The sequence below is a fragment of the Euwallacea fornicatus genome, chromosome 22 (assembly GCF_040115645.1).
Source record: "Euwallacea fornicatus isolate EFF26 chromosome 22, ASM4011564v1, whole genome shotgun sequence".
Classification (NCBI taxonomy): domain Eukaryota; kingdom Metazoa; phylum Arthropoda; class Insecta; order Coleoptera; family Curculionidae; genus Euwallacea; species Euwallacea fornicatus.
In genome coordinates, this window is record NC_089562.1 from 2290186 (window position 1) to 2315524 (window position 25339).

The 25339-nt window shown below is 37.2% G+C and overlaps 1 protein-coding gene across 1 annotated transcript in view; it reads right to left on the bottom strand.

Annotated features, from left to right (window-relative positions):
* rst (roughest) overlaps positions 1-25339 on the bottom strand; it is a 137983-nt gene that overhangs the window by 93919 nt on the left and 18725 nt on the right. The window contains exon 2 of the mRNA XM_066295434.1: positions 21267-21308. The gene's annotated coding sequence lies outside the window, so the exon portion shown is untranslated. The remainder of the gene's footprint in view (positions 1-21266; positions 21309-25339) is intronic.

Genomic DNA, 25339 nt, shown 5'->3' on the forward strand with positions numbered 1-25339 from the left:
TTATCTGGCACACGTCTGGACGTTTTAAAACTCTGTCTTACCTGCGGTGACACGTTGACCCACTATCTTCAGAGCTATCTCTTTATTAAATAGCTTATTCTCTTTAACTGGCGCTAACGACTTCACAGTGGAATGTCTGGAATATTGACGTGGCATATATTTGGAGAAGCTATATGTGTTTTCCGTTTATCTGTATTTACCTTCAACTGACTTTCACGGTAGATTCTCGAAGTAAGACGGGTATTTCAACATTAAGAAAGCTACTCAGCCTAATTTGGCTTTTAGCCTAATTTCGTTCACCTGGTTAACTTAAAATAGAAATAAATCTAAATTTAAAAAGAAATGATAAAAACTGTTGAAATGTCCTTCCAATATGCAGGACTCTGCTCTTTGCCTCATAGACCAACAAACTCTCGACTATTCTGGGAATATTGCGAATAATAACTTTGAGAAAATTGACTAAAGGAACAATGAAACTAACGAAATGCTTCCGATAGTCGATAACTGAGGTGGACGGCTGTTTTTCCCTTACTTCCTCTGGATTCTTAATTTGCATCGATAGATATTTTTGCCAATTCTCCAAAGAGTGAAATATACGAAAATACAGTCGAACTCGATTATAAAGGACACGAGATGAGCAGAGATTTTGTTCGCTATAGCCGGAAGTTCGTTATATCCCATTCTAGTTAATATGTTCGTCCATATTGTGTTTGCATTAAAATTCTTATGCGTTAATTTTTTAAAAAATTAGTATGTACGAAGTGAAACAAAAAAAAGGCAAAAGAATACTTCTGCTTTATTTGTACCTGTGTAATGACGATGCAGCCAACATATTACTACTACATACAAACATACTATTGGTTTTGTGCACCAAAGTGGTCAGACATTTCATTATGCGCTTGGTTTTTAATACGAAAATGTCTTTCAATATAGCCATATAATTTGTCGAAAGTCCATTGTCAGTAAATCGCTATCCATTTTGGAATACTGCTATAGATCAATATTATGCTTCTCAGTCCGCTCTGACAAAGCAATGCATTCTTCATCACATTAATCTACGAGTTTCCCTTGCTGTGCAAAATCCAAAATCGCGCAGAATCGACTGAAATTCAAAAACAAAAATCATTTCCCGGCGTGAAGATAGTCCCAACAAGAAAACACCTTAAAACTACTCCAAACCTGGACCAATAAATCCTTCAGGGTTGGTCCTTTTAATAGAAATTAGTTCGTTATAATCGATGGGGCCCGCAAATTCTTCCCCGAAAGGGGTTCATTATAAATGCGTTAGTCATAATCCAGATTTGCAGTGACCGAGGTTGAGTGTAAGCAAATAGAGAAAAGTTGCAAAACCAATATGTTTTTAAGTTCTCGTCTGACAAATGGAGTTTCGAAACATGCCCGGAAATGTCCTTTAATTAATGAGATAATTAATTCCAGTCTGACGAATCAACAAGCTAAAAGATCGCCTAGGCTACCGAAGAGAGCTACCGTTCCCATTCCATTAGGTGGACAAAACGGTCCCTTAATGACAGCATTTAACTTTTAACTAGAGCTAACTTTTGCCTAATAGGATTCTTAAGCCGGGCTCTATGCAGCAGTCATAATAAGGGACTAACTTTGTCCAAATTTGTCGTGAAATGCAGTTTTCATTGTGTTTGAAATTTACTGCCGTATATTTTCCGCCTCTTAGGAAGTGAAACTTTAAATTATGAAATAGTGTTGCGCGCATTGTTTTGGGACTCGTTACGCCACGAAGTTTTGATGCGGAAATTAACCGGGGGTGTTAAAAGAGGGCATTCGGAGAGAAATGTGCATAAAATATGCCATATTTTTTCCCTTTCTGTGCCATTAAGTCTAATAAGTTTTTAGCTTGATAACGCGACTAGACAAAAGTTAAGTTAATGGGCTTGTCTCCACGTTCTGCACACGGTAATCTGCTTCGCTCGGGAAAGTCGACTTCGGCTTCTTTGATAACTTTAAATTTTAATCTCGCGGAAGTGTCGCCCCTTTGTTGAAGCTCGGCGCACTCTGCATGAAATCAGAATGCTCGAAATAATACAGAATTGAACACCCCTGAATGGGCTAGTTCCTCCGCCCCAGATTAGACCAAGCCGTCACGCAAGACGCAATAAAAAGTGATTTATATGGTCAATGCAAGGGTCAACCGTGTGTGACGGACATAAAGCTTTATCGCCCAACAACTCTTCAGTAATTTGGACGGAGTCATTTTAAATTGCGGCCAGAAAAACGCAATTTTAATCAAATGCAAAATCCAGAAGCAGCCTTGTTAATCGTCTGCAATCTGCAATGGCGCAATTTTCTCCACTTTCCTAACAAGTTTTATTGTATGGGAGAATTAAAACCGCAATATTTACATATTTTGAATTATCGTCCAATTACGGATGGAAATTAATATTTTGTTCGGTAGTATGCAAATATTATATACCGTTCTTCTGTCCCCTAATACAATTACAAAAATATTCTCACATAGCACGTATAGAGAATTGGATGGTACGTGTTACACGAATTTTACATTTTTGTCGGAAAAAATGGGCGAAACGGACGCAAATCGATATTTGCTGTTTGAAATTCAAAGTGAAAACGGCTCTATATCGTCCCTCCCTTTAATTCACTCCATTTGGAAAGTTTCCATTAAGCTGGACAGTAAAAAAGCCGACCGGCATGCCAACATTGACATGGGCTTTCGAAACGACTGGGAAGGTGCTTTATTTTGAAAAGGGGGATGCCGAAGAAAAATGCCGCCTGTAAAGAAAAATTAAGCGGGTAGTACGAATGTTAGTTTTCGAGAAGTGGTTTTAAATTAACCCCATTCGGTTCATTTGCTATTTGAGGTCAACAATGGCATTTTCCATTCATTTTCCGAATGACTTAAACTGCAGTGGTTGACGGGTCTATATAGCTTTATAGGTTGGTAAATATAGGGTGTATTAATCTGGATTTAACTGTCAGCGCTCAGGGGGCTATTTTTGACATACTTCTTGAAGGGACGGTCTTTTTTAAGAGGAAGAGGTTTGCTCAGGCGAAAGCTATATACTATATTTAGCCTGAGGAGAATTTAAAACTATATAGGAAGTCTTTAAAACTTGGAAAGCTGCACGACAGTCTCTAAATATTATGAAATTGTAAGAAAACCTAAGAAGAATCAGGAATCCATGCATAATCGTCTTCAACAAGTGTATGAAATCTGTAAAAAAACACGGATGAGTTTCTTAAAAATTGGAATTTTAAGGAAAGTTAGCAAGTTCTATGTGTCTTAAACTTTAGGTAATAGAAACTGTAGAATGTCTTTAAAAAGTGAAAAGTCAATTAGGTTCTTGAAAATTTTTAACGGCTTGTAAGAATGTTTTTGAGTTTAAAACTTTAGCCATTGTCCTATAAATATTTTAGAATTTTTAAAGACGGTATGAAGATCCAAGAATCTTTCCAAAACAGTCTTTTTGGATGCCTGCACTCATTAAATCGTTCATACAATAAATTTTTGAACAAGACACCAATCACTTACCTTAAAAAAACTTTTAAAATGATAAGCTAATCCATTTTTGCCCTGACGCACAAGGAATTTTCAGTGTTTCACATATTTCACAAACTGACATCATACACACTTCAGTTCTGTTAGTTATTGCTTTAAAATTTTTTTTTTTTAAGTTCTAAAGACGGTGACAAATTTATCACTGAAGCCTGAACAAGGGCTTTTGTCGGAGCCCTTAGTAAAGGGTGAATGTTATTCTCAGTTAGTTTGAACCGAGAATGATGTGCAAGTCCTCCGCTCCGGCAACCCCTACTTGTGTGTGAGGCGTCATTTCTAAACAAAATAAAAGAGAAAATAAACATTTTCCCTCAAAGATGTAGGGCATATTTGTAAGTTTATTTGCCGTTGGTACTTACACGTTTTTTGAGTAGAGACATTGTACGTAAACTATCTGAAAGTTTGTTGAAGATGCTTAAAAAGCATCATTTCCATTTTTGATTGCATGACGAGAAGAACATCTAAATATTTTAAAAAGTTCCCGTTCCTAATCTAATGGACTATCGACCTTTGTTTGGAAATAAGACACACTTGAAATCTACTCTAAACTACGTGTTTTTGAGAGTAAATAGTACACACTTCATAAATATATTCTTCATACCACAATATAATCACTTGAATATGAATATTCTACGTACCTCATCCTCTCAGTTCGTGAGAATTTTGGAAACTATCCATTACGTGGACTTTCCTTACTCTACTTCTTAACTCTTCGGCCTGGATAACTCGATTTTTCAGTTTTTTATAAAATTTTAAGCAGGACTAAATTTCTCACATCTGCTACTGCATGTAGTGCCAGCATCGACCTCACTATGACCCAATTTCCTGTACCTGTGCGACCTGATTTAGCCAAGTTTAATAATAAATCACGATCTTATACAGGAGGAGGTAGTTTTTTTTGTAAGGGAAACATTGATGCTGCATGCTGGAAGCCACAAAGAAAAATGGCGGTCCGAATGCCTGCTTAAATGCAATTACAAAACCACATGGAATGCATCGGTCAACGTTAACGTTTCACGTCGGCCACACGGTGCCCGGGGGTCGTGTAACAAATTTAAAATGAGATAGGGGTTGTAAATCTCTACTTCACTCCACTTCAGGTACTCGGGTATAACTTTTTCCTTTTCTCAAAATAAGCCGGATTTCGGGCCGGGAAAATAATTAGAGAGAAAAGAGCTGAGCTTGTTTGCAATATGTAAGTATAAATCTCTTTTAGTAGATGGACAAAGAACGCAGCTTAAGGGAAGCTAATAAAAAAGCAATCAGCATCATAAATCCTCCCCTTTTGGGCCTCAACGAAAGTTTCTACTCGGAGATTTTTCGTCGTACTAGTTCCTAATTCTCCGCGTTCGTTTTACCAGTTTTGTAAACTGTTCCAAGTTTCTTAATTATCTGCGAAGGGGTGCTGCCCCGAATGTCTCTTTAGGAGCTAATGCTGGTTTAATCGATAGTTTTTAGTCAGTGAAATGCCGAAAATGGCGCAGACCGAAACACCTTGACGTTCACTTATTTATGCCCAAAATTTCCAGAAGCATTACGTTATGCTTTAACTTTCGTATCTGCGGCTCTGGCCCCTCCGGACTCATAAACTAGCTGGAATTTATGATCGTCTGTAAGCTTTTCGGAACGTACACGACGACCTAAATTAACTTTTAAAAGGTGTCTCTTGTGTTTTTCCGGTAAAGTCACATTTTTTTAATATATACACTTAAGTAAGTAATCAATCAGTCGAAGAGCGAAATATCAAAAATAATTTTCCTGTGTACGAGCATCAGCCATGCCCGGGAACCGAGTATTCAATCAGCTTTAATCTGTTTCCATCTCGTCGTGTTTCGTCGGTGGAAATTTCAATTTTCGTAAATACTTTAGCATTTTTGACGATATTACGATCCTCAAAAGCGAATATTTCGAAATTAAAAAAACGTCGAATGGATACGGATTGGAAATTGCATTATTATTGCCTTTAATCGAGTAATACTCGTTTCTCCAGATCGAAATTTCGTTTTATATGTGGGGGGTAGAAGCATTTGGAAATAATTGTAAAAGCTCTGGTAATTTAAGGTAAACATGTTATTAGCTACATATTTATGTCGATGTTTTCAACTGATTATGAAAAGATTTCATGACCAATTGTCATTTGCAGAAAAGCAGACATCTTCATTCCAAGTTACTACGTATGAATACGTCGCAGTACAAAATTACACGAAAATTTCCGGGAATTCGCGGGGAACTAATGAACTAGAGGTGAGTAGAAATTGTTCTGGAACTATCTCGCAGTTCCTCGTAGCCGGGGATATGGAGAAGACCTAATGCAAGTAAAAGTTTTCCAAGTAGTTTAAACCGTTGTTCAAATATTTCGCGTGTTATTTATTATTATGTTTGTGTTTATTAAAGTTTGTTGAGTCTCGCATACCGTCCAATTCGCACGAAGTATAAAAATATGAACTTATGAAACGTCAGAAGATGATTTATTATCCACATTTAGTTAAGAAGATCAATCTAGTCTGGAAGAGAGCGAGGGTACAAGACATAGTAGGCCATTCAGAAGAACAGAGTTATTGCGAAAAATTAATTCAAATTCCAGTTATTCAGGTATTCCCAGTTTTATTAAAATGTCTTCCGGACAATCCAGGGATGTTTGATTCTAGTTTGAAAAACTCATAATGCGCTTCCAAAGGTCGTGTATACACGAGATACAAATGTGAGGTAAATAATTAATAAGCCCGTTCAGGATAGGTCGACTCACTTCGAAGTTTTGAAAATTCAATTTCAAATATTTAAATTTTAAAGGGATATTCGATATCGTGAAAATGGCTAAAATGGCATTTATTTCAAATAAGATTTCGCGTATCTCAAAATGTACGAGTGACAATAAAATACGGTGCGTGCTGCGCTCGTTGAGATTATTAACTTGAAGTGTTTTTAAAAACGACTGCAGAAAGCTGCTTAAAATATATAGGCAATTGGGTCCTCTTTTTGAAAATTTTGAGGAAAATTTCACTTTTTTGAGGCGCTGTGATCGTTCTAATCGCCTGATTTAGATCCTACGTCGAACCTAGATACTGCAATCGAGAGCCTGAAGCATTGGAAATGTAGTTCGAAACACCTTAATTTTAGGAGTACTTTGATACATCGCGCGAATAGGTATCAAACTGACCTCACACCCTTGTAAACTGAGTTTCGGACGTTTTTATTTCAGACATTCACCAAACTTTTAGAACTGATTGTAACAGTTGATATGTGACCCTTTTTTGTGACAATAGCACAAATTTGAATGTCAAAACCGTCCCAGTGGAGTCCTGTTACTCATACTTTAGACTTCTAAGTGAAAACTTCTAAAACACTTCTGCCAAATGCACGAAAAAGGGCAAAATGAGGGGGAGAAAGCTCTGACATCACGTACAAATAAAAACATTTTGCCCCCGCGTGTGTCGTACCATCTCGTTAAGATATTTATACACCCGGTCTGCCCGGAGGAGAAACATTAGGGGTCTGACTTATAAACAGGAACGGCTGACATTTTTATGCAGGAAGCACGTAAAAATGCTGAAAAGGCCGGTCCATAAAAAAGCGTGATGCTTTTATTATTCATTCACTTTATAAGCCTTCCAGGCCTTTTCCTTCCTGGTCTACTCCACGCATAGTTGCAGGACAAAGAGCAAATATGCAATATAACACTTAATATTTATTGCCGTATTTGAATAATGTTTTACAGTGTACTGAGAAATATAATACGCACACACGTAACACCATCACGCCCCTTAATTACTGCCTACCAGACTGATAGTAGTATAAGATAGTTGGGAACACACATTTAAACGAAGCAGGTCTAAAATTAACTGTAATAGTAGAGGAGGAAATGGGGGAGGGTTCATTGTAGAAAAGTTCACGTGGAGACAACTTTCAGCTTTAGTTAAGGGAAAGACAAATCCTGACTTCCTGCGTGGTAAATGGGGAACTTATTTTTGATTCTAATAGCATTAAGTTTTTGAGAGCTTTCAGTTTCCGCCAGTAGCAACCTCTCATTCGAATCACTAATTTGGAAATAAAGAAGCCCCAGCTAGGTCTATGTCTGCTACTTCCGTAAATGACAGGAGTAATTTGATTTAAAGTGGGCACATTGTCTCTTCCTAACCTATTTTGAATTTCATTCAGAAATTATGCTGACTTCTCATTTTCAGTCGGGCTCCGGAAGCTTAATAGGAATCTACAGTATTTCATAACTTTACCGCGTCTCTTTGGATATCTAGAATCCCAATCAGTGCCACGGTTATTTGTTTTTTCCTCCTAGTCAACTCTCAACTGATACTGAGGATTTAAAAAATCCCCCTTTTAGGTTGAAATTGGAGCTTGCGATTCTTGCATTCTACCTTCTGTTTCGATTTATGAGTCTCAATTTAAATGAACATTTTGGGCGCTTATTTAATCAAGTCGGCAGATAAAGTGTTTTTCGAATGGAAATTAAAGCTTAATCAACAGTCTTCGCAATTGACAATTTGATTGATGATTAATTTTTACTGTAAGCTATTTCGTATGCAGTTTAACAGGATATTGACGAACTGGCACTAAACCAGTTAGGTGTTACCAAGAATTTTAATTAAACATTTCCAATTTAAGACACCAGTTACATTTATTAACAACGGAGTTTTTTAATAAGAAAATTTAGTTCATTAAATCTGTAGGAATCACGGAACAGTTGAAACTATGCGAGCACCCCCTGTAGGCCCGGCACTTACCACCTTCGGAACTCCAGACATTTTTTTATCTTCTGTTTTGTTCATGTACGAGTGCGTAACGTATAGCCATCCTTATCATCGACCGAAAATTACCGAGTTCCTCAGAGTCATTATACATATACCGGGGGCGTTTGCTGTGCGCATATTCAAAGTAGCGGTGAGTTTGCAGCATGTTATTATGCATGTTATTATATTGTTATTATTTCCTTACGTGAATTCTTTTATTTAAAAAAAACTGTCGATTCTTTATGCGAAGAAGACGAAGAACCCGCACTTTTAGGTAAGTTTTTGTCAAAATATTATTTTTCAATCGGAAGGAGCATAAGCATCACATGAGACACTTTGAAAGAAATTTCGTCATTTTCGAAGTGCGTTCTTTCCTGCGGGAATTGCCCCAGAATTTCGGACTCAATATGTTAATTTGAGATATTTCTCTGTTGTAGAGTAATATTTTCCCCATCCAAGAAATTTCGAACTTACTTTTCAAATGAGAGTTAGTTGCACAGCAAATCCCGAAAGTCCAACTAAATAAGAGAAAGAAATTTTCGACTTCAGGAAGACTTGCATCTAATATGAACGGAAGTTATTAAAAACACAACTAAATAAACAATATGAAGGAAAACAATAAGGAAAATCAGCGACTACCGCAGGTCATGCAAATTGGTTGTTGCAGAGCTCCGGGTTTTGCATTTACGACCGGCGGGTATTTAAGCTAGGTGCTCTTAAAACGGTATTTAAATGTAAAGCAGGCTTATTTCTTTTAAAATGTGCCTCTTTATTCCGAGATTTTACAAGGAATTGCAGTTTGAACGCGAAAGTTTTAAGTGCAGCGGTATTAGGAAACGACGTTTCCGAGGGTTTTTCACACGATTAGGGACTGTTTTCTGCAACCTGGAAACACGTTAGAGGCTTTAAGGGTCATAATTATTAAAGTCATCAATTTCTCTATATAACGTCTGAATTTTCCGGCATATACGGACGAATTATATCATCGACTACGCGGTAATCATCATAAATCATAAATTCATTACTTCGATGTTTTAGGGAAACGTTTTTTCCACGGTTAACTATTATCCGGGATAATTCAAGCGATACAAATTAGACGATGTGGCCATTGATAATATACACTGAGAGAATGACATATAAATTCATCTGGGAAATTAAAAAGGGGAAAATGATGACTGTGCGTCGATCCGGGAATGTAAGAGTTGCAGTTTTTCCAGCTCATTTGGCTGCGCCGATACTAATATCTGATGTTTACGCATCGCGGCACTCGGAAAATGCAAAATTTAATCTCCCCGCGAATGTTGCGAGAGGAAAATTAGATCTGCTGATACCGAAATTGATGGCTTTTCGGCCTGGTTGGCAATTATCGGGGGCCCACGACGACACAGCCCTACTTTTCATCATATTATAGAAGTTAAATGTCACCCGAATCCATATTTCTTTCCGGTCCTATCTGCGACGATATATTTGACGTTTATTTTCCAGAAAACTCTCGGAATAACGTTTACTACTGAGGGACGGAAATTAATACATTTATATATCGCTTGCCGAGGTTCGCTCCCCGCATAAGTGGAAGAAACTATGAGCAAGGCCCACACTAATTGTACCGAACAGCTGCCACAAGAACAAGTTAAGTGAAGAGTATTAGCCTCATAACCCACATTTTCATCTAAGGAACAATAATAATTATGAAGATAATAAACAGTTAAGATAAATATCCTCCCACGTTCGCATCGTGCTCTTGAAAAGGCCCATAATCTTAATGTTTATCTGCGTAATCCTATGGGCCGTTCCCAGCTACTGACCTTTTTATTTGTGGATGTAGGTAGTTAGGTTAGTTCTAAAAGCAAAGAAAAATGCAAACAGAATAAAATTATACCGTGCCATCGAATTTATTATTACATAAAGCGCCCCTTTATTAATGGACGAATCGCGGGCTACATGACATATTAAATTTATAATATTAATTTCTACGTTACAATGATTGTACTTAAAGCCCACTAGTTGCCAAGTCATTAATATATTTGAATTGCAGCATTTGTAATACCCATCAACGCATACCTATTAAAGCTAATTAGGTTTTGTACATGCCTATTATGCGACTGTAATTTAATGCTGATGCACTTGAAGATTGGTCTTATCCCTGGCGGAAGTAATGGAAAATGGATAATCCGGGTGGACGAATAGATTTTTTTTTAATTAAAAACTTGTTTTGAAAGAACGTGGGGATTTTTTTCAAAACTGCGGGTTGTAGTGTCCATTCGTTCGGAAAGCTTTTTGCAAATATTGCCTGTGTGAGGCGAATTTCAAATATTTAATATTCATTCAAAATGCTAGGCCTGCTTGTTTATGGATTCGGATTTATTTATTTTGCGTTGTGCGATGGTAACAATGCATTTTTGTGATTATTTTTTTAAAAGCTCTTATCGAAAAAATTGGATACAAACGTTCCAGGAGTGCCCCTCTAACGTTGATTTAATAGATGCCATTGAAGGAAAATAATTTCCACAACTAGGACAGGTTTCAAAACTCAAACACAGTGACGTCACCAGGCCAAAAACATCATTTACATAACGTTTTTTAAAAACCGGCTGCCACTAAATTGAAAATTTTATTTGTAGTCGGAAACTTATTTTCGTCCTCACCTTTGCCGCTTTTGTTTCAAAGATTTTCAATTTTCACATAAAACGAACATTCGACTACCGGGGAAAAGTTTAATTTCGGCTTTCGGATACGTCTTCTTTTTCTTTGTTTCACGGCCCGTCGTGTCGTCCCCGATGAAAAACCCCTTTTAAATTGGAAATTAAATTGTCGAAAACCCCGATATTAAGGTTTTGTTTACACTGCGAACAAAAACATGCTAAGAAGCTTACAACAGCGACGAGAGCAGGACTTAAAATCCAAAAAAAATAAAAAAAAATTCAAAAATGCTTTTATTTATTGACGTAAATGGCAACTCCGCGTCTCTCTTTTGTTTCATATCTCCTTCCAAACAATATCTCCGTGTAACACAAAACTTCTGTAAAAATTTTGATTTCGGAGAAAATTCCTGATATAAACAACCTAATGCGGCTAAGGAGAATCGGAAACGGCAACGTTATAACAGAATTATGTTGGCCATTATCCAATAAAAACGAATTTTGACCTGAGACAAAGTTGCCAAACTTTCACTAACCTATTAAAAGAATTATTAAAATGAAAACAGGAAAGTTGTTCAACAAGTTATTTCCTGAATCTAGGGCAAATTCGGAAAACAGAAAATTCGTATTTGTCGTAGGCAAACGTTTAAAAAGGTCTTTGCGCCCTTAAAAGGGTGAAACCGAAAAAACTAGTAAGAAACCCACGACAACAAAAATTGACGTTTCTGTGTGTGCTTGTGAGCAAATTACAACTTCCTCAAACCGAGAATTTTATCCACTGAATGGAGTTAAAATTGGCAACGTTTCCATTACACTTTGTTTGACCATCAAAATTGAGCTGTGAGATGCACGAGAGCGTTGTCAGAGTTTAGATGAATGCTCACTAGTATCTCCAAGCAAAAAAAATCATACCTGTCGGTAGAAATTGTCTGTAAACGGCTCAATATCAAGAAAATATCATAAATCGTAGATTCGTGAAGTTTGATATCCTAAGAAAGCTCCGTTCATTGATGATATAGATGTTGCCAAATGTACAATTTTTCCTTTTATATAACAATTTTTTGATAGTTTACTTCTGAAGAATTTAACGTATCTAATTTGGAAGGTTTAGTAGCCTGAAGAGCTAATCATTAAATCATGATTTACAAGAGAGTTTCCAATGCTACCCCCTTGTTTTAACAAGGTTTACCCTTTTGAAGATTTTACTTGAAACATTGAGATTTACAAGATCCAAGCATCAAACTCGTGTAAAACAGACCCCAAAAACCGGTCGAAACTACTCTAGGAATTAATGATCAAATATTTCACTATAATTCAAAAGTTTGACTCGCATTTGGTACATAACGCGACTCATTTTAGAGTCTTTGACACTCTGCAGAAGTTAAAAAATTTGACCCGCATCACACAGATCTCAAAAAGGGTCAAGTACGTTAGAAAGAGATATTTTTTCACTTCCCGATAAAAGAATTTACGCCCTTGGCTTCATAGTACGCAAATTTTTAAAGGCAATGCAGCACTACATGTAATTCACTTGATGTTGTGCTGAATATGGGGATTAAAGATTACGAAATTAGGCCATAAAATCCATTAAAAAGGTACATAAATTGTCCCTCCCTTTATCCAAAATTCATAAGAGTCTTTAAGAACAGACGAAATAAGTGACAACGTCGTGGTAGTCTTTTGTTTGACATCGCCCGTGGCACAAAACAGCTGACGCTATACTGTGTGACGCAATGCAATGCCGCCACGTCTTTCAGAATTTCCTAGAATGCCGGTATTTAATTTCGAAAATGTCAAATTACATTGCAAAATAATGTAATTCCGTACTGAAGCATTGAACCTTAAGCGGGTTATTTCAAGAAGCTGAACCACTTCCTTGGGGAGGAAGGCTTCTGCACTTTTTAACCGATGGATAGAAGTAGGGTAGATAGAGGTAAATGACTGCTTAAACCATTACATAAATGAGCAAACTTCGACAAAGCCCTTTTGGTTATAAAACGGAGGAAATGGACTACCTAAGACCTAAATTAATAATGCCATCTGCCGGAGAAGCTCAACTGGAGCATTTCTTTTATTAACTGCCCGGAGTGTTTCGTCTGGAATAATAAGCTATCTCCGCTGACAAAATTAGGTTCTTTAATATTTTAAGGGAAGCCTGGCCCTTTGTATTTGCAGGAATCTCTTATATCGGTCAATTCTTTTGTTGTCCGAGACATGGTCCGTATAACAGTATATTGCATCGTATTGTATTGCCCTTCCTAACCAAGAGTTTCATAGAGAAAATCAACTCAGAAATGTCGTTTTGTGGCTGTTAGGTAATTAAGGACTGAAGTATTAGAAAAAAAGTAAGCGATTTAGCGAAGAAACGTGTTTGTGTGTGTGTGTGTGTGTGTGCGCGCGCGCGCGCTAAGAGGGCAGAAATTCAATTAAATCGAGTGCACACCCTAGAAGTAACCGGAATCTAAAATATTAAAAACCCAATTTTGCCAGAAGAGAAGCCGTATTATTCCGCAGGAAGAAGTTAATAAAAGAGATATAAAGAATTGCGGTTTTCTGGTTCGCTTTTAACTCTTAAGGTTCAGCGAAGTATTTTAATTTGCTTTGGTGACGTATGCACATTATAAGAAAAACGCCCTTAAGTAATTTGGCTTTCGTCCTAATCCCGAAATGAGGGTAATAATTACGTAATTGCGCCTGCAGCAGCATTCCTGTGAAAATCCCTGAACCCACAGGTGTGGAATGGGAAAACGTTCCATGGCGACGTCACGCGAGCTTTTTAGTCTCGAGGATAATTTAGTTAGTTGCCTGTCGCAAGACAGAGTGGCCGATCGATTATAGTCTTCTCTCCTTTTTCAGCAACAAAGATAATTTAAGGATAGTGGAAAAAAATTGACTTTCTCACGAATTACCATCACGGCAAAGCCGACCGAAACAAGCCGTATTTAGAGGGCAATTAAATTATTATTTGTCAATTGAGAAGGTTCGGTCGGTACTTCCAAGTGGTAGTAAATATGCATGATTACCGGGCATGTGTACCGAAGCACCGAAAACCGGAGTAGAACTTTAATTACGGTTATTTCGTATTTGGGTTGAGAAGAAACAGGATGAGCTTAACATTTTTTACGATCTATTAGAAACACACTTAATATGGGGTCAGGTTCTCGAGAACTGAGCGTAAGGTATTTCTTTCACGTAAGAGTAACGTGTGCTGACATTGGAGATTTTACGGGAGATTTTGCCACGTCGCAGTGACATCATTTCTTGGGGAAGTTTCATCCTGTAAGTTCAAGAATCGCGGCCTTGACTTTTTTCCAACTTCATACGTTACCAGGTAGGCTCCTCGTGCGGGGTGTTTGAGCCGTATGAAGACATTAATTCAAAAACTAACGCCAATAAAAATACAACGTGTTAAGACTCTTTCATTTTTTCCTTGCCGAACTTCCATTTTTGAAGGAGGCATCTTGAGGCTTACGTTTCGCAGTCTTTTAAGGCCCACGTGCCAACCTACGGGGCGAAACTATTGTTTGAGGTGCGGAACCACCTCAAACCTATTAGCAGCTCGCCATTTACGCTGACTGAATTCTTTGTTCAATGCGGAATTCATTTTTCCCCATTCCTATGATTTGGACATTTACTTGAAAAACGCACAAGTGAACGGAGGAGTCTTATGTAACGCCTTTCATTTTAGCGAATATCTCAAAAACTGTTATAGATGAGGTAAACTCTAGCCCTATTTTAGCTTCTCTAATGGGATTGGTATCATCCTTCAGTGTCTGCATTTTGCGGGTTGTTAGGGCCTCGAAGGGCTTCGAAATAAAGCCGTCCGTAAAATTAAACCTCGACTGGAAAAATTGACAATTTTCCCTCTTTAAATATTTAATTTCTTGGCGGAGCTGCGAAAAAAAGGAACGAACGAGACAATTTCCTCATTTATCTGAAGGTTTTTATCGCCGACTTCATAATGCCCCCGGATGAAAATGCGTCTTTTTGCCTTATAAAATTTGCAAATTTAACTCCGCGCTTTTTGCCCGGAGCCCTTTTCCCGATTTTACAACGATCGGAATTTGCAGGTGGTGCTATATTTCAGAGTCGATTCGGAAAAATCGGAAACTTTTTTCTTTTCCTCGGGGCCGATAATTTGATTTTCGGGTCGTATAGTCCGCATTCCTAATTTGACAACGAGCTTCCCTACAGAGACATTTTTAAACGCTTTTTCATGTTTCACTTTTTCCATGTTAAGCCTGTAAGTCGCCGAAAAAGGGATATTATTTATAATAAAATCTGACGAGCAAAAACTTAATCCCATATAAGTTCTCTACAAGCGTCTGGTGTAAACCCGGGATAAATAAATATGAAGTTTCAGGATAGATTTATCTCTGACAAAGACATACGAGGCATTAAATTTGTCCCGTCTGTTTCAGAAAGATTAGTTTATCTATAGAGAAGCGCGTTGCGAGTTGTATTAATTCAACCTCGATTCGATTCCATTTGGATTTCGAAAAATACAGAGAGGTCATTAAAATCTAATAAATGGGCATTTTAACGGCTGCAAAATAGAAACAAATTGTAGGCTTGCGATAATACGGTAATAACTGTGTACTAACTGTTTTATGGTAGTAACTGCTTTAGATTCAGCACTTTTCAGCGCTGGGGCAATTTGGTTTTTCTACCCTTGTGATAAAAACAGCGGTAATCATTTGTAAAATGCACGAAAAAGAAGAGAAAAATATATATTTGGAATGCTTCAATAGAGTGGTTGAAGGGAAGAGGAAACGGAATTGTCTTGTTAAGCTAAGAGCGTTCAGAATCGTCCAGTTGTCACGATTGTCTTTCCATCTTGCCTGAATTGACTGCAGTCGTTCAGTTATTCTTGTCATGTGTTTACGCTCGTAGAGTAATTAGTTGGGTATCTCACCTTTGTAATTAGTTTTAGTGCAATCTCTTCCAATTTTTTCTGTATTTTTTCATTTTTTGTTTTTTTAATACGAGTTAGTGCTTCATCGTGCGCTGGCTCTATAATTAGATTGTATGCTCGCTCTAATGGGTTGTTGAACTAGTTGTTGTGCCAGTCGTTTACCAAGTTCCAGTGAAGTTTATCAATTATACAGTTTGTCGGAATGCCGGAGATCGTCTGAAAATGTCCGCCGGCTTTATATTTGGGTCTGTAATGTTCTGTTTCATCTTCCTTTATTTCACCAACGAACAATTGTTTTCTTATGCCGTGATAGTTCCTTCTGTCCTGCTAGATTCTTTGGCACGCTTCCAATCAGCGATCCGATCGATATCGGTTTACAAACGTCTTTATATTTCTGTCGAGGTTGTTAAGCGTTCTTTTTAATTCATTATCTCGGTGAAAAGGAAATTCGCAGGAGAGTCTACTTCCTTTGAAATTGTAATGGGACGAATCAAAAAATGCAGTTCGTTGTGCAGAGACACAGACAGTGGATTCTTTCATGTTTACGTCGCGACCATAAACTGGAGGTCCTCTCTTATTAAACCTCTTTATTACGGAAAATAGTAACGAACCCATCAACGATTCTCTCTCGAGAGTTTAGAGCTATCAAAAGTGAATATCTCGAAACGTAAATTCTCTTTACACCTAACGTTATAAAATTTAACAACTGAGATACCTATGTCTTTGGCAGTAAACCAAGCGATATTAGGCGATAAATTTTGCTGAGGAGCAGCCCAAAGTCGTTTAATAAAGGTTATAACTAAAATAATTCCCGGATGCAGGCGGGTTATTTGGAGAGGTGCACCAGGCGGGTGTACTTTGTGGTCGCAGTTAGTTTCTATGGGATTATTATGTATCGCACAACTAGACTGAGTTGGCTATAAATCCGCCCCTCAACTTGAAAAATCCGAATGATTAAATTTCCCTTTAATTTCCGCCCCATCGATTTTCATAAAATTTAAAGGGACATTGCGAACATCCAGTTATGGACCAGCATCGAACTAATGAAGTGCCGGCGAGAGGGAACATCTGCGCTTTTGACTTCATCATTATGTTACTTTGAAATTGTACGTTTTTCAGCAGTATATTACAAAAAGAATCCAATTAAATTGCTAGTGTTCCAGGCCAAATAAAATTCTTCCAGTTGGATATATTTACCTATACCCGCTCGAGCTATTATCCCCCAGATCTCTGAAGAGGATCGGAAATTCAATATTGCGATTCCAGAGCGATTTTCTGTATTCCAAATGTCAATTAGGCTTTGTAAAGAATAACTTTATCCTATAAGTAGCTTTCGGAGAGATTTACAAGATATTTATTTCCATTTCTGGATATAAACCGTCCGTAACGATTTGAAACGTACGGTAGCGGTATTTGTAAAGTTATAATGGGGAAGAAGGGATACACGATTCCTTTCTTTACGATGGCTTTAAGAGAGGAGAGGTTCAGGCAGGTGATTTTAAATTTGAAATACAAGCTCTTCAGAGGTTCCAATTTTCAAAATTGTTTCAACTTTCGAGAAGACTCAAAGCGCTTCGATGATGCCCGGATAATTTATCTCGTGAGATCCGAGTAAAAAAGATAATCGAGCTCATACTTCTAGTAGATTTAGGGTACGCCTAGGCCTTTGACGTAGGCTTGCGACTGCACGCAAACTTTCTATAACGTAGAATAATCCCCGAAAGTCTGCAGGCTTTCAAGTTGAGAAATTACGTCTACGAAATTTCAAATAAATGGAAGAAACCGCGCTTTCGCATTAAAAAAAAAATGCTCCCTAAGTTATTTATGGCGTGGCGTAGTTTTTTGCAGAAATTCCTTAGCAGTCACCGTGAATGCACGTGAAAATGTTAGCTTAAAAAAAAACTCTTTCAGAAATTACGTCAGGTATTTAACGACATAAAATTCTCTTAAAAATTTTAATATTTCAAAGTGATGAAGTTATATCAATAAAATTACTTGTAAACGTAGAGGAAACTTCGCCGTTGTTAGATAAATACACCCCAGAATAGGCATCCATTAATTTCCTTTAGTACTCAACATGATTATTTACAAAAATCTGAGGCAAGGAAAACAGATTAATAAAATGTTGGATAAACGTAGAGACGAGCGGAGCTTACTCATTAAGATTAAAAATATGTCATGGAGGTAGGACCGCAAGAAGCAGGCTGTTTGGACCGTTTACAGCAGTCTATAAGTAAATTTAGTGCTGTTGAATACGAAAAATTCTCTTGCAAATTGTACAATGGCGAAACGACCTTTTAAACGATTTGCAGCAAACGTAGATAAAACTACGCCCCGTTTGATGGGAAACGCGCTACAAACGTATACGTCGAGGGTCGCCAGTTCAAATCCCACATTAGTTTAATCGAAAGGTCATTCACGTAATTGATATTAATTCTTTCGAAAATTTGAATATTTCAAGGGAGGAAAGTGTGTCGATGATTTTTGGAAAACGCAGGGAAACCCGCACTGATTCGATTCAAACTATGCTATTAAGGGCCGCCTGAAAATTTCCCTTCATTAACGACTTCACTAAAAACCGGGACGATTTTTATACGCGCTCGTCCAGGCTCACTATACGTCCTGGGCCACTTCAAACGAAATTCCCAGTAAACGTAGGGAAAACTCCCAATTTTTTTAATAGAAATTTACGTCGTAAAGGTGTTTTAAGTGTCGACACAGAAGTGGACCGTGAGCGGAGATGAGTCTCCTGAAGTCTTCCATTTGATAGTTTTTCAATCTTTCAAACTTATCGAGCTGCTCCGAGGCCGGTGGCACATCATGCAGAGATACGTGAGATGTGAGACATGCAACGTGAGATGTACAATTGCTCATATATTTTGTGTATTTTGATAGCTCCCATGGCGGTTTGAAATATTTGAAAAACTGCGAACTCTCGACGCCGCGTTCCCTGTTTTCCCGACAATGTCTGTATCATTATTAAGAGTTATTCAGAGTGTTTGGTCTTGAAACGAAGGCAAATGTGTAAATATTAAACACTCGCAGGATAATAGTTTTGAGCCTTTTCCATCATTTAAACTCGTATTTCGTATTCGCAGTCCTTCGTAGTTCATTTGCAATTTTAACTATTATTTATCCTCGGCAAAGCCTTTTACGGCTCTCCCTCTGGAAAGGCTATAAATACATTTTGGGTTGGAACAAAGCCAAAATGCTACACCATGTCAAAAATAAGTTATTTGTTTAATCCAAACATAGTTTTCGCTGGGTTTATATAGGTGCAAAGTGTAAATCGGCAATTTTAAAGTCATTTGGGAACGTTCGCATGTCAGGCTTTTACTTCGTTTTTGGTTAATACTGAAAGCAATCGTGTTTTAATCTGGCATTGTCGGCTTTAGAGACAGCAATTTATTTCACATTTAACCGTGAAGGGAAATTTCGTGTATTCTCTTTGTGGTTAACGTTAAATTATCTTCTGTGTGCTCTTTTTCTTATTTGCACTAAGGACGTAAAAGCCATGCAAATGTAGGTAACAGAATTTTAACTGTAAAAATGTCTCGGTTTTTGCTCGCTTTCGAAAACAATGCTACAGAAATCAGTAAAATAATTGCCAGCCTAGTTTGTTGTATAAGGAACGCAACTTTCAGTTTTTATTTATGGGGGCCTGCACTAGTACGTTTAGCGACATTTCGTCCATAATGGCCGACAAGCATGCAACTGATTTTCATGGAAATATCCTACCATTAAAATTATTTTAACTAAAACACTACTTGTGCCGAAGCTGTAAAACGCCGGATAATTCACTGTTATTACACCAGGACGAACAAAGGCGATACTTTGCACTGAATAACCACGTAGGTAGCAACGCAAAAAACCATTTTATAGAGCCACCTCACAAAAGCCTCCATCCTTCAAAAACTACTAACAATATTTTCCGTACTAAAGCTATATTGTGTTTATACACACGACTAAAACGTTTTATTGTGATCGTATTGTGCATCAATCAAAAAAGTGATGTGTATGGGGCGATATAATATGATTTACTTTTCTATATATTGATTTGTATATATTTCCCCCATTCCAAAATAAAGGTTTTGTTTAGTTTCGGGACGATTAAGGTATTCGTGCTGCGAAGTTCAGCCTTAGAGCAAATACCGAGTGCTCCTTATGTAAACTCGGAAAATAAAATTCAATGTGGAAAGATTGACCTTTCATTAAACTGTCTTAAACCCAAGAGCCCCGTTCGTAATAGCTCTACAAAAGTCGTACAATTTATTACTTCCAGCCCAATACACTTGCAGGAAATTGTATTTTTCTTTCGACCAAATGATAAATAATACAAAAATGATTTATTATTGATACGTTCTAAACATCAATTTAGCGGTATTATCGTATCGAATGGCACAAGAGTTTGCTATGATCGATTTGATCCACTGTTGAAAATGCTTTTTTGCCTTTTAAATTGGCTTTCTTCCAAATGTGTGTCTAGACTGGGGCTCACATGAATTAAAAGAACGTCGAACTTTCGAATCACACCACACACACACACACACACACACATACACAAAATGCTTTGTGCATGTTTAGAAGTCGATCCAGATTTTAGTCGGATAAGTACTGGTGTGCTTAATAAATGCAGCAATGAACTTACACGTTAAAACAAAATGCATTTGTGGGCTATTTTGCCTGGAAGCATGTGGAAAAATATTTTTTGAGCTGTAAAATTTTTACCTGAGAGGTACGGGAACTTTGCCAATAAACCGAACGAGAAACGTCCAGATTAATAATTGAGATGGCGAGGCGCAGTGATTACCGCTGCCCGCTCATAGGTGTCGCATAGAGCGGGACGGAGCTTCGAATATCTTACGACTGCTCGATGCCAAATGATAGGTATATACCAAGCAGGTCTGCGACTTGTTAAGTTTTCAAGATAAAATACAACGTAAAAAAATCATCCTTGACTAGATATGTAGAAAAAATGATATAGGTGGCGCCCCCGGGCTCCGACCCTAAATGAGCTGCGGCAAGGCAAAGTGCATTAAAAGAGCGCGATTAAAAAGCGGGGTACTTTACTTAAATGTAGGTACCACAACTGGAAATCAGCACTGTTCGCACCTACTTGAGATCATAATTACGTCGTAAAACATCGTTTTTCCCATCTCAAACCCAATGAATAAATTTCATACGAAGATATAAACGTGCCTTGGCACTTCGCTTTGAAAGGTTTATTTTTAAAATTCCTGAAACTGTTCCGGTGAAAAATCTCGGCCCAACATTATATTTTCGAAGAGAGCGTTAACATATTTGTGCCATGACATGGTAATCTAGCAAAGATATTTCTGATTCTCCTAAACGGCCAGGAAATAAAAATAGCGGCATTTTTCATATTTTTCCAAACATCCTGTTTGCTTTAACTTAATACTCACCATTTGTTGCAGCATTGGCGCATCTATGAGAGTATCAGCATCCTGGAACAGAACGAATTATTTCAAACCTCTGTTTTGCAACCACCAATCAAATATACAGGAATGTAAACAGGTTCAATAGTTTCCAGGGTATTTGTTTCAATTTAACTGAAACTAGGGCTTATAGCTACACAATAATTTAAGGGATGTTTTCTGAGAAAATATATTTTCGTTGTTGCTTCCAGAATGGAGGAATTCAGAGGCAGCCGCTCTAACTTATTAAACGAAAACAAACACACCTCACTCACGTCAATTGTGAGGAAGGATATACAGGGTGTCCTCGAATTACGTGGCCAAAATAATACCGCAGATTGTTTGAGTGAAAATAAGTCGATTTAACTAAACTTCCCTCAGTCCAAAAGTTGATAATTATGGAGCTACAGGGTGTTAAAGTTGAAAAAAAAAATCACATTTTCTTTAATATCTTTCGATTTCTTTGAGTTAATTTCACGAAATTTCATATTTGAGGGTGTTTTTTGATACGAAATTCAAATTTATTAACGATTTAGTTGTTTCTTCTAGGGGGCGCCACAAGCGACCATTAGGACACATTTAAATCTCTGTAACTTTTTCGTGCCACGGTGTATATTATTTTGGTATTTAAAAACCTTTTTCCCTACCTTTTATACTTGGAAAAGGTATACTTTATTGACGTCGCTAGAAGCAACGGTTTTGGAGAAAAATGCATCTAAGCCTGATGATGCATGCAAATTACCTTAAAATTATTTTCCGTTAAAAAAAATTAAGTTTTTCAAAAATAATTATTAGTAAAGGTATAACAATAAGTTTTCAAAATCAGATATTATTAAATAGAAAACAAAAATAATAATTAACAAAGAAACAACAACAAGCGAGAATAACACTTACTAATTAATTAAATTAACTTATGTAAATTACAGGAACAAGAAGCGAAACTGACAAGAAAAACTGAGGGCTAAATAAAAAAACTGACATTTGAGAAACAAATTCAAGTGTTAAAATGTCAATTAAAAACATAGCCAACTGAGTTATTTACTTAAAAGCGCCAACGCAAATATGCAGCGCATTAGAATTATGCGTTTTTCTCCAAAACCGTTACTTCTAGCGACGTCAACAAAGTATACCTTTTCTAAGTATAAAAGGTAGGGAAAAAGGTTTTTAAATACCAAAATAATATACACCGTGGCACGAAAAAGTTACAGAGATTTAAATGTGTCCTAATGGTCGCTTGCGGCGCCCCCTAGAAGAAACAACTAAATCGTTAATAAATTTGAATTTCGTATCCTAAAACACCCTCAAATATGAAATTTCGTGAAATTAACTCAAAGATATTAAAGAAAATGTGATTTTTTTTTTCAACTTTAACACCCTGTAGCTCCATAATTATCAACTTTTGGACTGAGGGAAGTTTAGTTAAATCGACTTATTTTCACTCAAACAATCTGCGGTATTATTTTGGCCACGTAATTCGAGGACACCCTGTATGTATATTCCTATTGTTGTTATTAGGTATACTGAAATAAGAGGTAAATATTTTGATATTTTGGTTTAAGGAATTGTGTTGCTAATCAGCAAAGTGCCGTGACGTTACCGTCTTAAAGCCAGCTAAGGTCAATGCAGAATTAACGATGATTTTTTTCAGCAAGCTTTATTCATCAAATCCAATAAGAGAATTTAACAAAAACATGCTTAAATACTTATTCTGGAGCATATTTTCCACCAACTTTAATAACTGCTTCCCATTTGCTTGGTACGCGTTCGAGCCCATAAGCAAAGAGGTCACGCTTCTTGGAGGCAATCGACGCTTGGTGATCGGCCACCAAGTCATCCAAATCGTCGTAAATTTAATTTCTTTGGCAGTTTTTCAGCAATCGATTAATGTGGTAGTCCCTAGGGGCTTCGGTTGGCGAATAAGGCGGACGCGGGAGGAGATGCCATCCCTTTCTGGGTATGGATTCGACGACACAACGTTCAATGTGAGAACGTGCAATATCTTGGTGGAGGACGATGAGCTTGAAGGTAGTCAAGTTGAGTCAGGTGGACGTCGGTGTTGATGTTGAATTACCACGTGTCATTATTATCCGGAATCTCACACAGTCTTCGCTCACCCTCGTCGTTTCACCAATAAAAAATGATTTTTCAGCGCATCATTCCGCTTCCGTCCCACCAGGCATACCACATGACCTTCTTGCGGTGGACGACTTTCGGTGTTTCTTTCCACCTTTACCACCACGATTCATCAACCGTGGCGAGACTCTTTAGAATTGGAGTTTGCTCATTTTGTTGCAGCTCTTTTCTCTTCATCTGCGAGTCTTTTGTCGCTCGATTTGAAGTTATTGAACCATTTTTTCATTTGCATTTCACCCGTTATTCCTTCGCCAAAGAGTTCGCTGAAATCGTAAAACGACTGTGCTGCCTTCAATCCTCTCTCGAACTGAGACAACATAATATGGCGAAAATGTTGATCATTTTCGATGCGAATTTTTGATCGTAGAAATCGAAAAGATTATTTTTCTAAAAGGAAAGTAAACAAAATGTAATTTTTTTTTCAACGGGAATGAAGTGGGAAATAAACGTCTTCGTTAAGTTAGCACCAACTCGATAATTTTCAAAAATAATTGAACTGAAGCTACGCAAGCATTTTAATGCAATCGAACTTCGCGATTTTTTTTCACCGAACTCGATCTTCGTTTAAAAATTTAATTATCTATAAATTGATTAAAAACTTGATTAATCTTTGAACTTCACTTGAAGTTTTATTGAATGTTCCAACTTGGCCCTTAATTGGGTTGTGCAATGACCGAACTTATTTTGTCCCGTCAAAACTGGCCAAGTCACACGCTCCTTCCAAAAACGAACGAATTTTACCCAGAACTGAGACGGAAGACTGAAATTTCCTTCGACTAACTCGCATTACATTACACTTGTTGTCATTAAACTCTGCTTTCATAAATCAACAAAGAAATGTGAAACTCAAACGAATGAGGTTGAAATTTCACTTTAAACTTTGGGAGCCCTCCCAAAATTCCTGTAAGATCCAAATTGAATGTCCAAATCGAGGGAAATTCTAAAAGTATATAAATTAAAACTCGTTTTAACATTTAGGCTCGGGTCTTTAATTCAAGTATGGTCCCTGTTATTTATCTAAATTTATCGCATGACTGAAATCCAAATTTGTTCTGAAATTACGAACACCCTCCCGAATTAGGTTAAATCGAAACTAGGTGCTCAAAATATAGAGAAATTCTTCCACTTCGAATTTATAACTAAGTTTTGAAGTATTTCTGAAATTCCTGGAATACGTTTCTCGAATTGCTACTCCCTGAATCGGTGCTGGAAATAGGGAAAAATTAGTTCATTTTTTTTACATCAAAAGGGAAGTCTTACTACGTTAGAATTAGAACTGAAATTTATTGATTTTTATGAAATTTTCATGAATAAATTTTTTCAAAACTTTTCGTGCAGTCAGTTTAGCACAAAACACTTTTAGAAGGAGTCGAAGGATGAATAAACGCACACGCAAAAAGTACGGTTGCATTCTTTATAAATTTCATAAAAATTGCAAATGTTTAAGTATCTATGATGTTACCCTTAAATTTGTTGCGGCAGCATTTCGTGCAGCAAATAACGTTGAGCAATACCCCGTATATGCAATTTGTTTCTGTATCACTCCAAAGACATATATAGATATAGATCTCCAATCGCACCTCTTCTTGCACTGCTCCTTTTAGATTTTAAACTATATTTACCTTCACCATTCTGTCCGCAAAATTTGCTCTCATCGCTTGGCTGCGTAATATTTTTCCTTATTTCCTTTTTACTTCATCTCACTTAATTTCCGTCACCATCAACTGCATGGGAATTTATTACAGAATCCCATCTAGCAGAGTTGCAATGCAAAAATTGATCGGATTTAACTTGGCTGCATTTATAAAGCGTGAAGCAGTAAATTGCGCGAAACTATGTTCGCATAACAATTCCTTTTAATGATAAAGAATTTTAATTTGTATGGCAGTTTTGCTGAAGATATTCGAGAAATTCCAATTCCCTTGCAA